General features: G+C 51.9%; 4 non-coding genes across 4 annotated transcripts; all 4 read right to left on the bottom strand.

Moving 5' to 3' along the window:
• Window positions 1-354: 354 nt before the first annotated feature.
• Window positions 355-431, bottom strand: Trnak-cuu (transfer RNA lysine (anticodon CUU)). The gene has a single exon. It is a non-coding gene; the product is annotated as a tRNA-Lys (tRNA).
• A 1,437-nt stretch (window positions 432-1,868) lies between these two features.
• Window positions 1,869-1,941, bottom strand: Trnak-cuu (transfer RNA lysine (anticodon CUU)). The gene has a single exon. It is a non-coding gene; the product is annotated as a tRNA-Lys (tRNA).
• A 1,463-nt stretch (window positions 1,942-3,404) lies between these two features.
• Trnak-cuu (transfer RNA lysine (anticodon CUU)) lies at window positions 3,405-3,481 on the bottom strand. The gene has a single exon. It is a non-coding gene; the product is annotated as a tRNA-Lys (tRNA).
• Window positions 3,482-11,927: 8,446 nt separating this feature from the next.
• Window positions 11,928-12,004, bottom strand: Trnak-cuu (transfer RNA lysine (anticodon CUU)). Its single transcript has one exon. It is a non-coding gene; the product is annotated as a tRNA-Lys (tRNA).
• Between the last annotated feature and the right edge of the window lie 800 nt (window positions 12,005-12,804).

Here is a 12,804-nt window from a genome sequence, read left to right on the forward strand (position 1 = left end):
ACCACTGAGCTAAACAGGCGCCGCCTAGCGGCACTTTTGCGTACTTCGTCCGTACGGTCGTCTGAATCATCAGACTTCAGCTGACAACACTTCATATTTTCGACTAATATTTGCAGCAATGGCGACCCATTACTGCTTGGCTACACATCTGACACGTAGCCGTGTTCTCTCCAACCAAAACCACTTGCGCTTCAGAATATGACTTTCACACATGTCTACAAAATCACCTTCACTTCAAATACAGTTTTCTTGCGACTGATGGAGACGTAGGCAAATTTATAGTTGCTATTTCCATTACATCACGTTAATCAGAAAATCGGTAATTTACATCTGCAGCGGAAAAAAATTCCGTTCCGGCCAGCGTAGGGCTCGAACCCACGACCCTGTGAACAAGAGTCTCATGCTCTACCGACTGAGCTAGCCGTGCTGCCTCGTTGGATACCTGCTGGCCAGCAGATCACACAGTAATCGTTTGGGTTGGGTGGTCACATACAGAATCTCTCCATGCTTCCTAATGTTTTCCTAACGTCACACTCGTCACGTACTTCACTTTTATTTCATAATCATTTCTGAGAGGTAAAGGAATTGCATGACAATCTGCAGAGCTAGCGGCGTCAAAATTAACACACATACTTGATGTGACTCAAAAGCCGAACGAGTTACTTTCCGACGTTGTTTTAGATGTGCAAGTGCCAGTCAAAACTCGCGGTGAGGGCACTCTGCCGACCATTTCGCTAGTTAACACCGGTCTTGTTGTGTGTGTTTCAGGTTCAAGACCATCTCCAAGTACAAAATGGTCAACAGCAACATTCAGACGGTTTCGTACTGCTCAATTGCTACATTAAAACGGTATGTTTCTTTTTCAGAAATGGAAAAACACGACCGTGACAGGATTCGAACCTGCAATCTTCGGATCCGAAGTCCGACGGCTTATCCATTAGGCCACAAGGTCACTGACGACCAAGTGTAACTTATATACGACCCATTTCGAAACGCTCACACCCCCTGAGGAACTGTGTTTTCGTTCCACACAGCCCCTGCCCCTTACTCTTTTCCACCCATTCGTTACATTCAACCTCTTACGAGACCGACCAAACATAGACAGGAAAAGAAGACCACACACTTTGCGCATTCGGAATCGATGGCAGGGTGTCCCTCGCCGCATTTGCTACGATGGCCATTTGCTACTTCTGCAGAAGCGGCGGCGGCGGCGGCGGCGGCGACGACGACGACGACCGCGAGAGGCTCTGAGATTTGTGAGAAATACATCTATAAAATGTAATTCAGACTGCCTCGTCTCACCTTATGCTATACCGCTTTGGCAAATGCTTTATCTGCGCCATTCGCCTTAATCACATCTGAGAGTAATTCTTAATAATACGCCTGTCGCTAATTGTTCCTCATCACAGATACTGCTTTCTATACGGCCACGATCCGCAAGTGATTTCCAAGATTCGTCTTCCTTCTGTGAGGATGGAACTCACGACCCCTGGTTTACTAGACCAATGCTCTACCACTGAGCTAAACATGCGCCGCCTAGCGGCACTTTTGCGTACTTCGTCCGTACGGTCGTCTGAATCATCAGACTTCAGCTGACAACACTTCATATTTTCGACTAATATTTGCAGCAATGGCGACCCATTACTGCTTGGCTACACATCTGACACGTAGCCGATATTCTCTCCAAACAAAACCACCTGCACTTCAGAACATGACTTTCACACATGTCTACAAAATCACCTTCACCTTCAAATACAGTTTTCTTGCGACTGATGGAGACGTAGGCAAATTTTAAAGTTGCTATTTCCATTACATCACGTTAATCAGAAAATCGGTAATTTACATCTGCAGCAGAAAAAATTCCGTTCCGCCCAGCGTAGGGCTTGAACCCACGATCCTGTGAATAAGAGTCTCATGCTCTACCGACTGAGCTAGCCGTGCTGCCTCGGTGGATACCTGCTGGCCAGCAGATCATACAGTAATCGTTTGGGTTGGGTGGTCCCATACAGAATCTCTCCATGCTGCCTAATGTTTTCCTAACGTCACACTCGTCACGTACTTCACTTTTATATCATATTCACTTCTGAGAGGTAAAGGAATTGCATGAAAATCTGCAGAGCTAGCGGCGTCAAAATTAACACACATACTTGATGTGACTCAAAAGTCGAACGAGTTACTTTCCGACGTTGTTTTAGATGTGCAAGTGCCAGTCACACCTCGCGGTGAGGCCACTCTGCCGTTCATTTCGCTAGTTAACACCTGTCTTGTTGTGTGTGTTTCAAGCTTAAGTCCATCTCCAAGCACAAAATGCTCAACAGCAACATTCAAACGGTTTCGTACTGCTCAATTGCTACATTAAAACGATATGTTTCTTTTTCAGAACTGGAAAAACACGACCGTGACAGGATTCGAACCTGCAATCTTCGGATATGAAGTCCTACGCCTTATCCATTAGGCCACACGGTCACTGACGACCAAGAATAACTTATATACGACTCATTTCGAAACGCTCACACCCCCTGAGGAACTGTGTTTTCGTTCCACACAGCCCCTGCCCCTTACTCTTTTCCACCCATTCGTTACATTCAACCTCTTACGAGACCGACCAAACATAGACAGGAAAACAAGACCACACACTTTGCGCATTCGGAATCGATGGCAGGGTGTCCCTCGCCGCATTTGCTACGATGGCCATTTGCTACTTCTGCAGAAGCGGCGGCGGCGGCGGCGACGACGACGACGACGACGACGACGACGACGACGACGACGACGACCGCGAGAGGTTCTGAGATTTGTGAGAAATACATCTATAAAATGTAATTCAGACTGCCTCGTCCCACCTTATGCCGTACCGCTTTGGCAAATGCTTTATCTGCGCCATTCGCCTTAATCACATCTGAGAGTAATTCTTAATAATACTCCTGTCGCTAATTGTTCCTCATCACAGATACTGTTTGCTATACGGCCACGATGCGCAACTGATTTCCAAAGTTCGTCTTCCTCCTGTGAGGATGGAACTCACGACCCCTGGTTTACTAGACCAATGCTCTACCACTGAGCTAAACAGGCGCCGCCTAGCGGCACTTTTGCGTACTTCGTCCGTACGGTCGTCTGAATCATCAGACTTCAGCTGACAACACTTCATATTTTCGACTAATATTTGCAGCAATGGCGACCCATTACTGCTTGGCTACACATCTGACACGTAGCCGTGTTCTCTCCAACCAAAACCACTTGCGCTTCAGAATATGACTTTCACACATGTCTACAAAATCACCTTCACTTCAAATACAGTTTTCTTGCGACTGATGGAGACGTAGGCAAATTTATAGTTGCTATTTCCATTACATCACGTTAATCAGAAAATCGGTAATTTACATCTGCAGCGGAAAAAAATTCCGTTCCGGCCAGCGTAGGGCTCGAACCCACGACCCTGTGAATAAGAGTCTCATGCTCTACCGACTGAGCTAGCCGTGCTGCCTCGTTGGATACCTGCTGGCCAGCAGATCACACAGTAATCGTTTGGGTTGGGTGGTCCCATACAGAATCTCTCCATGCTTCCTAATGTTTTCCTAACGTCACACTCGTCACGTGCTTCACTTTTATTTCATAATCATTTCTGAGAGGTAAAGGAATTGCATGACAATCTGCAGAGCTAGCGGCGTCAAAATTAACACACATACTTGATGTGACTCAAAAGCCGAACGAGTTACTTTCCGACGTTGTTTTAGATGTGCAAGTGCCAGTCAAAACTCTCGGTGAGGGCACTCTGCCGACCATTTCGCTAGTTAACACCGGTCCTGTTGTGTGTGTTTCAGGTTCAAGACCATCTCCAAGTACAAAATGGTCAACAGCAACATTCAGACGGTTTCGTACTGCTCAATTGCTACATTAAAACGGTATGTTTCTTTTTCAGAAATGGAAAAACACGACCGTGACAGGATTCGAACCTGCAATCTTCGGATCCGAAGTCCGACGGCTTATCCATTAGGCCACAAGGTCACTGACGACCAAGTGTAACTTATATACGACCCATTTCGAAACGCTCACACCCCCTGAGGAACTGTGTTTTCGTTCCACACAGCCCCTGCCCCTTACTCTTTTCCACCCATTCGTTACATTCAACCTCTTACGAGACCGACCAAACATACACAGGAAAAGAAGACCACACACTTTGCGCATTCGGAATCGATGGCAGGGTGTCCCTCACCGCATTTGCTACGATGGCCATTTGCTACTTCTGCAGAAGCGGCGGCGACGACGACGACGACGACGACGACGACGACGACGACGACCGCGAGAGGCTCTGAGATTTGTGAGAAATACATCTATAAAATGTAATTCAGACTGCCTCGTCTCACCTTATGCTATACCGCTTTGGCAAATGCTTTATCTGCGCCATTCGCCTTAATCACATCTGAGAGTAATTCTTAATAATACGCCTGTCGCTAATTGTTCCTCATCACAGATACTGCTTTCTATACGGCCACGATCCGCAAGTGATTTCCAAGATTCGTCTTCCTCCTGTGAGGATGGAACTCACGACCCCTGGTTTACTAGACCAATGCTCTACCACTGAGCTAAACATGCGCCGCCTAGCGGCACGTTTGCGTACTTCGTCCGTATGGTCGTCTGAATCATCAGACTTCAGCTGACAACACTTCATATTTTCGACTAATATTAGCAGCTATGGCGACCCATTACTGCTTGGCTACACATCTGACACGTAGCCGATATTCTCTCCAAACAAAACCACCTGCACTTCAGAACATGACTTTCACACATGTCTACAAAATCACCTTCACCTTCAAATACAGTTTTCTTGCGACTGATGGAGACGTAGGCAAATTTTAAAGTTGCTATTTCCATTACATCACGTTAATCAGAAAATCGGTAATTTACATCTGCAGCGGAAAAAAATTCCGTTCCGGCCAGCGTAGGGCTCGAACCCACGACCCTGTGAATAAGAGTCTCATGCTCTACCTACTGAGCTAGCCGTGCTACCTCGTTGGATACCTGCTGGCCAGCAGATCACACAGTAATCGTTTGGGTTGGGTGGTCCCATACAGAATCTCTCCATGCTGCCTAATGTTTTCCTAACGTCACACTCGTCACGTACTTCACTTTTATATCATATTCACTTCTGAGGGGTAAAGGAATTGCATGAAAATCTGCAGAGCTAGCGGCGTCAAAATTAACACACATACTTGATGTGACTCAAAAGTCGAACGAGTTACTTTCCGACGTTGTTTTAGATGTGCAAGTGCCAGTCACACCTCGCGGTGAGGCCACTCTGCCGTTCATTTCGCTAGTTAACACCTGTCTTGTTGTGTGTGTTTCAAGCTTAAGTCCATCTCCAAGCACAAAATGCTCAACAGCAACATTCAGACGGTTTCGTACTGCTCAATTGCTACATTAAAACGATATGTTTCTTTTTCAGAACTGGAAAAACACGACCGTGACAGGATTCGAACCTGCAATCTTCGGATATGAAGTCCTACGCCTTATCCATTAGGCCACACGGTCACTGACGACCAAGAATAACTTATATACGACTCATTTCGAAACGCTCACACCCCCTGAGGAACTGTGTTTTCGTTCCACACAGCCCCTGCCCCTTACTCTTTTCCACCCATTCGTTACATTCAACCTCTTACGAGACCGACCAAACATAGACAGGAAAACAAGACCACACACTTTGCGCATTCGGAATCGATGGCAGGGTGTCCCTCGCCGCATTTGCTACGATGGCCATTTGCTACTTCTGCAGAAGCGGCGGCGGCGGCGACGACGACGACGACGACGACGACGACGACGACGACGACGACGACCGCGAGAGGTTCTGAGATTTGTGAGAAATACATCTATAAAATGTAATTCACACTGCCTCGTCCCACCTTATGCCGTTCCTTTTTTTTTTTTTTTTTTTTTTCTTTTATTGTGATTTTAATACCTGTGACAAACAGGTAGGCCGGCAGCGGACCAAGTATGCCGCTCTTCGGCCTCAGAGTATACACAGAACAGAGATGAGTGAGATATAAAAACAATCAAGACGGCGGGGTACAAACAGTAGACAAAACAGAGTTAAAACGGAGTCGGTCACGTGCGTAGCACAATGGATAAAAGCGGAGAAACACGGTGCACAAACGCAGACGGCAGATGGCCACACGTGAACCAGCGGAGCACAAACGACGAAACACAAACACACTGCAGGAGAGTCGAGGCACAAACACATGCGATGGTCTTCGGCGTAGGACGATGAAAGGAACTGATGGAAGACAGCAGAGTCGTGGCCTGCCAAGGGGAAAAGGTGTGGGGAAGAGGAGAGAGAGGGGGAGGGGAAGATGCCAGTGGAGGAGAGGGATGGAGGAGAAGGGGGAGGGTAGGGGGAGTGGAAGCCCAAGGAGAAAGGGGAGGGGAGGGAGGGAGAGAAGGGAGAGAGGGTGCCCACAGGAAAAGGAGAGGAGAGGGAAGGTAAGGCTCAAAATTGGTAGGAGGGGTAGATGGAGGGGAGGAGGGCATCATCAGGGAGGGGGAGTTGACGGAAGCCACCGAGGGAGAGGGTGTGGAGGGTGTAAAGATGGAGAGCAGGTGGGATATAGGAATGCAGGCGCGGCAGCGGGTTGGGGTGGGAGAGGATGGGAGAGACAAGAGGGTGTGGAGGATCAAGCTTGCGGGAGGTGTAGAGGATCCGTAACCGTTCGAGGAAAAGGAGGAGGTGCGGGAAGGGAATCAGGTCATAGAGGATCCGCGTGGGGGAAGGGAGACGGATGCGATAGGCGAGGCGGAGCGCATGGCGTTCTAGGATCTGAATGGACTTGTAGAAGGTAGGAGGGGCAGAGATCCAGGCGGGATGAGCAGAGCAAAGGATAGGACGGATGAGGGACTTGTAGGTGTAGAGGATGGTGGAAGGGTCCAGACCCCATGTACGGCCAGAAAGGAGCTTAAGGAGGCGGAGGCGGGAGCGTGCCTTGGCTTGGATCGTCCGGAGATGTGGGTTCCAGGAGAGGCGACGGTCGAGGGTGACACCAAGGTACTTGAGAGTAGGTGTGAGGGTGATGGGACGGCCAGAAATAGTAAGATAGAAATCAAGGAGACGGAAGGAACGAGTGGTTTTGCCTACAATGATCGCCTGGGTCTTGGAAGGATTGACCTTGAGCAACCACTGGTTACACCAAGTGGTGAACCGGTCAAGATAGGATTGGAGAAGGTGCTGGGAGCGTTGCAGGGTGGGAGCGAGGGCAAGGAAGGCAGTGTCATCGGCGTACTGGAGAAGGTGTAGGGGAGGTGCAGGTGGAGGCATGTCTGCCGTGTAAAGGAGGTAGAGAAGAGGGGAAAGGACGGAACCTTGGGGCACACCGGCGGAGGGGTAGAAGGTGTAGGAATCAGTGTTGTGGATGGTGACATAGGAAGGACGGTGGGAAAGGAAGGAAGCGACCAGACGGACATAGTTGAGAGGAAGAGCAAAGGTTTGGAGCTTGAAAAGGAGACCGGAATGCCACACACGGTCATATGCGCGTTCGAGGTCGAGGGAAAGGAAGATGGCGGAACGACGGGAATTGAGTTGTTCGGAGAGGAGGTGAGTGAGGTGAAGGAGGAGGTCATCGGCTGAGAAGGACGGCCGAAAGCCACATTGGGTAGGGGGGAGGAGGCGGTGTTGGTGAAGGTGCTTGTGTAGGCGGCGGGTAAGAATGGATTCCAGGACCTTGCTGAAGACCGAGGTAAGGCTGATGGGACGGTAGGAGGAGACAGCGGAAGGCGGTTTGTCGGGCTTGAGGAACATCAGGATCCGGGAGGTTTTCCACAGGTCGGGGTAGTAGCCGGTGGACAGGACCACATTGTAGAGCCTGGCCAATGTGGAGAGGAAGGAGGCAGGAGCTTCACGGAGGTGACGGTAAGTAACACGATCGTGACCGGGAGCAGTGTTGCGTTTAGGGCGAAGTGTAGCAATGATATCTTGAGTGGTGATTGGGGTATTTAGTTCTGTGTGTGTGATGTTGTCCAAGTACTGGAAGCCAGGAGCAAGCGGGGGGACAGAGGTATCAGTTCGATCACGGACATCAGGAAAGAGGGAATAATCGAACTGGGGATCGTCAGGGATGGTAAGGATATCGGAGAGGTAGGAGGCGAAATGGTTGGCCTTACTAAGGGCATCAGGGAAGGGGTGGTCATCATGAAGGAGAGGGTAGTAGGGAGAGGGTTTAGATCCGGTAAGGCGGCGGAAGGCTGACCAGTACTTGGACGAGTTGATAGGTAAGGTGGCATTAAGACGGGTGCATGTCTGTCGCCAGTCCCGGCGTTTCTTTGCCGTGAGTAAGTTCCTGATGTGTCGCTGTAGTTGCCGGTGGCGTCGTAGTGTGTCCTGGTCACGTGTGTGAAGGAAGGCACGGTAGAGCCGGCGGGATTCACGCAGGAGAAGGACGGCCTGTGGGGGTAAGGTGGGGCGGTGCGGATGGATGGCAATGGTAGGGACGTGGGCCTCCACGGCCTCAGACAAGGTCTGCTGGAGAAAGGAGGCAGCACGGGTAACGTCATCAGGTTGGTGGTAGGTGAGGGGGTGGCTATCGACCTGGAGAGCAAGGGAGTCCCGGTAGGCAGTCCAGTTGGCACGGGAGTAGTCATGGACATATTTCGGGGGAGGGTCATGGCGCGGGTCGGGACGGGGGCGACGACCGTCTGATACAGTGAGGAGGACAGGGAGATGGTCACTGCCAATGGGATCAAGGACGTCCACCGCTATGCGGCCAAGCAGGGTGGGGGAGGCTAGGACGACATCGGGAGTGGTATTGGATTCAGGGCGGGTGTGTTGGGGAATTGGAAGGACGTCGCCTTGGAGGGTGGCAAGGAACCGATGCCACCGCCGTAACTGGGCGGCAGAACGACTATGGATGTTAAGGTCGGCGGCGATCACGTAGGAGGAGAAGGTACGGTCGATGTAGGAAAGGAAGTCGAAAGGAATAGGTGCAGCGGGGCGGACATAGATGGTGGCACAGGTAAGGGTAAGGCCGGGGAAGAAGAGACTAAGGATCAAGTGTTCTGTGGGGTCAGGAAGGAGGGGTTGGAGCCGGACAGGGATCTGGCGGTGGTGGCCAATGGCAACTCCGCCACGCGCTATCTGGAGTGGATTGTCAGACCGGTGAAGGAGGTAGGGCGAGGTGTGGACGGTGTGGTGGGGCTGAAGAAAGGTTTCGTTCAGAAGGAAGGCATCCACACGGTGGGTCGTAAGGGTATGCATAAGGAGGTGCTTGTTGGTGGGAAGGGAGCGGATGTTATTGAACAGGATACGGTGCTGTCGTGCCATAATGGGAATTTAAACGAGGGTGTCGAGTCGGGAGAAGGTGAAATGGGCCTGGTTGTGGGAATAGGTGGCGTAGGTGTTGAGGTGGAACACGGAACGGGCAGCGAGGGAAATCTGGTGGAGGGTGTGGGGACGCTGAAAGGGATGGACGTTCTGGAGCACTATTGTGACGAACCTGATGATGTCCTCCGCGGTGGGGGGAGGACGGAGGGAAATGCCAGGAGGGGTGGGGTCATCCAAAGGGCGGAGAGGAACAGTGAGTTCAGGAGCGGATGGAGGAGGTCGAGCCTTGCATTTCTGGGAGTAGGTAGGGTGTTGGAGGTTGCAGGTATTGCAGGAGGGAGGAGACTGAAGGTTGGGGCACTGCCGGAGGAAGTGCGCTTGCTTACAATGCGGGCAGACTGGGGCCTCGCGGCACTCTGATGTTGGGTGTGCGTTATAACGCAGACACCTCTGGCAGCGAATGGATTGTGGTGGGGAGCGGGAGGGGTCAACCTTATACCGGCGGTGGAAGAGGAGGGCACCCTCCTTAAGGAGATGGTCGATGGAGGGAGCGTGTTCGGAGAAAACTCGCATAAGGCGAGTGGGGCCCGCAGAGTTGAAAATGCGGCGAACAGCTCGCACCTCCAGGTACGGGTGGGCCTTCAACTCCGCCAGCACCTCTTCCTCCGTGATCGTCGGGCTAAGCCGAGTGATCACGGCGGTGAGGGTCGGCGGGCGACGTGGGGGTTGGGGTTGACGGGGGGAGGAAGGGGAAGGAGCAGGGGCAAGGGAGGCATTAGGTCCAAATCGGGTGAGAGGAATTCGGGAGAGGATGTCGGAGTGTAGGGTAGGGCTTGGGGAGGTGATCAAGACAGAGTCCCTACGGGGGGTAAGAAGGGAGATGGGGGCTGCAGGGAAGTATTGGCGGAGGAGCAAGGTCAGGTTGCGGGCCTCCAGGAGAGAGGGATCAGGACGGGAGAGGAGATACTTGTAGGAGGGGGAGTTAGAAGAGGAAGTAGAGGGGGCTGGAGGGGAGACATCCATGGCATCTAGGGGTGGGGGAGGGGGAAGATGCTGGGACTTCTTGGGTGCAGAGGAGGCGGGGGTGCCACTGGGACGCTTAACAGCGGGGACAGGATGGGAGGAGGCGTGGGGCACAGGAGTGACGGGGAGATGACGGGAAGCGGCAGGTCCCGGTGTCGGTGCTGGTGCTGGTGCTGCTGTTGGTGCTGCTGTTGGCGCTGCTGCTGGTTGTGGCGCTGCTGCAGGTGGTGGTGCTGGCGCCGGCGATGGTGCGGCATGGGTCGTAGCCCGACGAGACACAACCCTGGCAGGGGCCGCATGAGTGGTGTGGGGGAGTGGGGGAAAGGGGTCGTGTGTGGAGGCTTGGGGAGAAGGAGCAGGGGATGGGGCGACAAAGGGAGCTGGGGTGGGAAGGGTGAGGAGGGGCGGGATATAGTAGGACGGGGGCGACTGAGCACACCAAGTAAGAGTAGTGGCAGCGAGGGAGGGCGTCGTATAGACGATGGCGGTGGTAGTGGCGGTGGTGGTGGGGGTGGTCATGATGGCAGTAAGGAAAACTGGAAACACAGAAAAGAAGAATGGGGACAGACAAGGGACAAAGTCAGGAACAGATTACAGATGACAGATGAGAGACGTCGAGGAGCGAAAGGATGAAGGCAAAGACGAAGACGAGAATAGCGACGACAACGAAAGCAGGAGAGGAAGACGAAGCACTGGGTCCTGGCGGCGGCGGCGGCGGCGGCGGCGGCGGGGGCCGGAAGCTGCGGCGGCGGCGGCGGCGGCGGCGGCGGCGGGGGCCGGAAGCTGCGGCGGCGGCGGCGGCGGCGGCGGCTGGGTCCGGAAGCTGCGGCTGGGTCCGGCGACGACTGCTACTGCAAAACTGGCGGCACTGGAAACTGCTGCTGCTGCTGCTGCTGCTGCTGGCGGTTCCGGAACTGCGACTGCGACTGCGACTGCGACTGCGACTGCGACTTCTGCGAAGCCCTAGCACTTCGATACGTAGCAGTACTCTGCAAGGTATCGAAGGGCGGAACTCTTCCGAGGTCCGCCGAAGAATGGTGTATGCCGTTCCGCTTTGGCAAATGCTTTATCTGCGCCATTCGCCTTAATCACATCTGAGAGTAATTCTTAATAATACTCCTGTCGCTAATTGTTCCTCATCACAGATACTGTTTGCTATACGGCCACGATGCGCAACTGATTTCCAAAATTCGTCTTCCTCCTGTGAGGATGGAACTCACGACCCCTGGTTTACTAGACCAATGCTCTACCACTGAGCTAAACAGGCGCCGCCTAGCGGCACTTTTGCGTACTTCGTCCGTACGGTCGTCTGAATCATCAGACTTCAGCTGACAACACTTCATATTTTCGACTAATATTTGCAGCAATGGCGACCCATTACTGCTTGGCTACACATCTGACACGTAGCCGTGTTCTCTCCAACCAAAACCACTTGCGCTTCAGAATATGACTTTCACACATGTCTACAAAATCACCTTCACTTCAAATACAGTTTTCTTGCGACTGATGGAGACGTAGGCAAATTTATAGTTGCTATTTCCATTACATCACGTTAATCAGAAAATCGGTAATTTACATCTGCAGCGGAAAAAAAATTCCGTTCCGGCCAGCGTAGGGCTCGAACCCACGACCCTGTGAATAAGAGTCTCATGCTCTACCGACTGAGCTAGCCGTGCTGCCTCGTTGGATACCTGCTGGCCAGCAGATCACACAGTAATCGTTTGGGTTGGGTGGTCCCATACAGAATCTCTCCATGCTTCCTAATGTTTTCCTAACGTCACACTCGTCACGTACTTCACTTTTATTTCATAATCATTTCTGAGAGGTAAAGGAATTGCATGACAATCTGCAGAGCTAGCGGCGTCAAAATTAACACACATACTTGATGTGACTCAAAAGCCGAACGAGTTACTTTCCGACGTTGTTTTAGATGTGCAAGTGCCAGTCAAAACTCGCGGTGAGGGCACTCTGCCGACCATTTCGCTAGTTAACACCGGTCTTGTTGTGTGTGTTTCAGGTTCAAGACCATCTCCAAGTACAAAATGGTCAACAGCAACATTCAGACGGTTTCGTACTGCTCAATTGCTACATTAAAACGGTATGTTTCTTTTTCAGAAATGGAAAAACACGACCGTGACAGGATTCGAACTTGCAATCTTCGGATCCGAAGTCCGACGGCTTATCCATTAGGCCACAAGGTCACTGACGACCAAGTGTAACTTATATACGACCCATTTCGAAACGCTCACACCCCCTGAGGAACTGTGTTTTCGTTCCACACAGCCCCTGCCCCTTACTCTTTTCCACCCATTCGTTACATTCAACCTCTTACGAGACCGACCAAACATACACAGGAAAAGAAGACCACACACTTTGCGCATTCGGAATCGATGGCAGGGTGTCCCTCACCGCATTTGCTACGATGGCCATTTGCTACTTCTGCAGAAGCGGCGGCGACGACGACGACGACGACGACGACG

Source organism: Schistocerca gregaria, unplaced genomic scaffold (assembly GCF_023897955.1).
Source record: "Schistocerca gregaria isolate iqSchGreg1 unplaced genomic scaffold, iqSchGreg1.2 ptg000180l, whole genome shotgun sequence".
Taxonomy (NCBI): Eukaryota; Metazoa; Arthropoda; class Insecta; order Orthoptera; family Acrididae; genus Schistocerca; species Schistocerca gregaria.